Source organism: Heterodontus francisci, chromosome 4, assembly GCF_036365525.1.
Source record: "Heterodontus francisci isolate sHetFra1 chromosome 4, sHetFra1.hap1, whole genome shotgun sequence".
Taxonomy (NCBI): Eukaryota; Metazoa; Chordata; class Chondrichthyes; order Heterodontiformes; family Heterodontidae; genus Heterodontus; species Heterodontus francisci.
In genome coordinates, this window is record NC_090374.1 from 198,235,012 (window position 1) to 198,239,069 (window position 4,058).

Consider the following 4,058-nt stretch of genomic DNA (forward strand, 5'->3'; position numbering starts at 1 on the left):
AGCAGTCAGCTCGAAGGTGACCAGCCTTGTTACAATGGAAACACACAGGATTTTGGGCATCTCTGCTGTTCTCAGCATCTTCCTTTTTGGCCTGAGGAGGGCCCCCTGTGTTTCCAGCTCTCACTTCTCTCACATGGTGTTCATTCTCCTATCACCCTCCCATCATCTATCCTTTTCAGGTTTTTGGAGGTGACTAGGGAAGGTTTTTCCTTGGGGAAAGGGCTTGTATAATCATCAGCCAGGATTGCTGCCTGCTGGGCTCCTGGAACCTTTTGTTCCCCCATGTGGCGTCTTATGGAAAGAGGAAGTGAGTTTTTGAACACCTCGAGGAGGATCACCTCTCTGAGGTTTCCATAGGTGGACTCTATCTTAAGTGCCCATATCCATCGGTCAAAAGCAAGCTGCTTCACCCTTTCGAACTTGAGGTAGGTTTTTCAGGCTGCTTTTGGAGGGTTCAGAATTATTGGTGGTACACCTCTAATGCTAGCTCATGTGTGCTCAGAATAGCATTTTTAGTAATCTCATAGTGAATAAACCTCATGGGCTTTGCCTGTTAGTTTGCTTTGCAATAGGTATCCAGTACTCTGACAGCCACTTCAGCGTTTTTGCAAGCTTTTCAAAAGAGATGGAAAATGCTTCCACATCCCCCTCATTAAATTTTGGTATCAACTGGGAGAACTTTAAGAATTCAGCACCTGGTCCTGAGCTAGGGGTAAATCCCTGACTAGGGGGTGCCTTCACTGATTGTCTTCAATAATTAGGTCTTCCCCTAATACGTTCAAGCAGCCTTAACTCCCTTTCCTCATTCTCCGTCTGGAAAGCTCTTTCTTTCTCCCTTTCCTGCAACTCTCTCTGCTCTTTCTCTCTCTGGAATTCTAATTCTAGTCTCATCTGTTCTAGTTGTATCTTAGCCAATGTTTCTTTGTCTGTTTCAGATTCTATGCCTGTCTCCGGTTCTCCAGTGTCAATTTTGAAATGGTTGGCCACATGTTTTAGGATTTCAGGCTTCCTAGCTTTTGGACGGATAGTAATCTCTAACTGCCCAACTACATTCCTCAACTCTTCAACAGATGGAGCTTTTAACCTGGCCCAAGTTACTTTACTCTGTCCTAGGAAGGTACTGGCCTCGAATGCAGACATTTTAGTCCTCTAGCACTGAAAACCACAATACAGTGCATTGTCGTGAGGTCCCTCTCGAGGGCTAGGTGCACCGCCCACTCAGTACTCAGGAAAAACACAGCCTTCCCGTACATCTGCGAGGCAGCAATGATGGCTGACTGGCCAACAACTCCAGCCATGGCTTTAACACACACCACCTTGATTGTCATGTTGGGGTGGTGTAGCTCTTCACCTCATGTTTTTTGGTGATCAAAGTGAAAGGTGACAGGGCTGCAGGAACAGCGGGGAGTAGCAGAGGCAACAGAGGCAATCACTCCCACGTAGGTCCTTGCAGACCCCACCACTGGCAAAGATGGAGCTCCAACCACCCCAAGTTTCATACCTGTTACCAGCACTGTGTGCACAGAAAGGCACTGGAAAGGAAAGACTCCACTCCCCTCGATCGGGTTGGTATTATGGCTTTCTCCCCTCTGTACAGTTCTAGGCTTTCACAATCATAATAATTGAGGAGGAGACTAAAGGCCAGGTCAGCCACCTCTCTCTTGAGAGACAGAGACAGAGAGAGACATACAGAGGGAAAAGGGAGGGAAGGAGAAATGTTCCAGATTGGGGTCACCACCCAAAGGTCAGGCTTGGTGGGTGGGTGGGTGCAGGAGGGGTGCATTTACTTGAGATATTAGAAGACTTTGGTGATCTTCGTGGTAGGGAGAAGAGATGTCTTCACCTGGGACAGCAGGAACTGCCCAGGCACAGTTCTCTGCCAGGTCTTATTGATGAAAAATGAAGAAAAACTTCACCCAGGCAACTCCAGCTGTCCTGGGCCAGGCAAAGGGGGAAGCAGCCTCACCCCCTCACACTGTTTCAGCCTCTGTCATTGTCTTTCCCTCTCCCTATACAAGCAACAGTCTTTCACACAAAAAAAGTGCACCAAGTTGCAGCTTTTAGTCTCTTTACCTCTCCCTCCTCTGAAGCAGGTGTTGTTAATTCCTGCTGATGTCTTTTCCTTTCTCTCCCCCTCCAAATATGGGAAGCCAGTAGCAGCAGCAGCAGGACCTTCCCCTCAAGCATCTCCACTCTCTCTCCTCCAGGCCCCAGGCCACAGGCAGCAGCAGCAGCATCTTCCCCACATGCCTCTCCACTCTCTCTCCTCCAGGCCGCAGGCACCAAGCAGCAGCAGCAGCAACAAGATCAGCAACAGTCCCTCTCCTCACTTACGGCGTTCAAGTAAATGACCAGTAATGCCTATCAGCTACTTTCAATTAAACACAATTAATATACAATTCACACTATAGGTGCAGTTTTGGTTCCAAAAGGGCATCCGTGGTGCAGGTGCACACATGGCGCTGACTGCACTGGATGCAATTCTGGAAGACCATTAACGTGGGCGCAGGAAGCGTGTGCCAGACGTATGTAGAGTAGGTGGATCAGGACGTCTGATTTGACATCAGCGATGCCATATTTGACCTGAACACTTCAGCTGACACCCTTTCTAAACCTTGCACGGTTGAACCTGCATTCGGCAGCAGAAAAGACACCCTACCAGTGCTACTAAAAGGGACCAACTACTTTCGAGTTAGTTGATTGCTACTGGCTCTTGCTGAGTTTGTAGAAATGTTTTGTGGTTTATGCTGTTATTTAAAGTTACTGAAATCTACAGAAAGTGGTGCAGAACATGCTGAATACCTAGGATCTTCTCAGACCAAGTTCTCCCAGGCATGGGTGCAGTAGTTTGCATCCCACTTGGCCTGCAGAATGGCAAGGAGAATGAGTAGAGGCAACACAGAGGAGGACAAGCTGCCGGAAGAGGAAGGAGGAGAAGAGGGAGAAGGGCTTTCAGCAGGAGGCCATATCCATCCATGATCTTCTGGGAGTAATTCTCCTACCTTAACCTCAGTGAGGAACCGCAGAGTGTCAGATGTCTGAACTTTACCAAGGATGTGCTTACTGAAATCTGCCACCTGTTGCATGCCAAACTTCAGCCTCAGAGCAGGGCGAGGACGGCATTGCCAGTGCCTGTGAAGGTGACCGTGGCCACGAACCTTTCTGCATCGGTCGCTTCCAAGCTGGAGCAGGTGTTAGTTGCAACATTTACCTGTCCGCCATCAATAGTTGTATCAGGGAGGCCACTGAGGCTCTCAATGTAAAGAGAGCTGAATACATTTCATTCTCTCTTATTGGAGAGAAGCAGGTGGAATGATTACTTGGTTTTGCCAGGACTGCAGGCTTCCCCATGGTGCAGGGTGCCATTGCCTGCATGCACGCCACTTTGTGGGTGCTGCATGTAAATTCTGAGATGTACTACGACCAGAAGGGATACCACTCTCTCAATGCCCAGCAAGTGTGTGACTCTATTCAGGGCATCATGCAGGTGAATGCAGGTATCCTGGCAGCAGTCATTATGCCTTCACTCTATGGTAGTCCGCTGGTATCACCTGCATTTGAGCCACCATGACAAAGCAGAGAGTGGCTATTGGATAACAAGGGTTATCCGCTGACAACATGGTTCATGAATCCAGTGTGCAACCCATGCATATATGGGTAGCATGCAGATAACAAAAGGCATGTTGCCACATGCAATGTGATCTAGCAAACTATTGGAGTGCTTAAGCAATGCTTCCACTGCCTGGATCATTATGGAGAAGACCTATCGTATTCACCAGAGCATGTCTCCTGATTCCTCATGGTCTGCTGTATGCTACACAACCTCACCAGCATGAGAAGACCAACAGGTATATGGCGAGCAACTGAGGAGGGGGAGGAGGTCGAGGAGGAAGAGGTGGAGGAGGATGAATGGAGGAGACAATCAACAAATCCCTTTTCATACTAGCTTGTCTGTAATTGGCTCATTTAACTGCAATACCAGTGAAAGCAACCCCAGTTCCCCATTCAACAATCGTCTCACACATTACCTTCCCTCTGTTACTGACCATCACAGCATC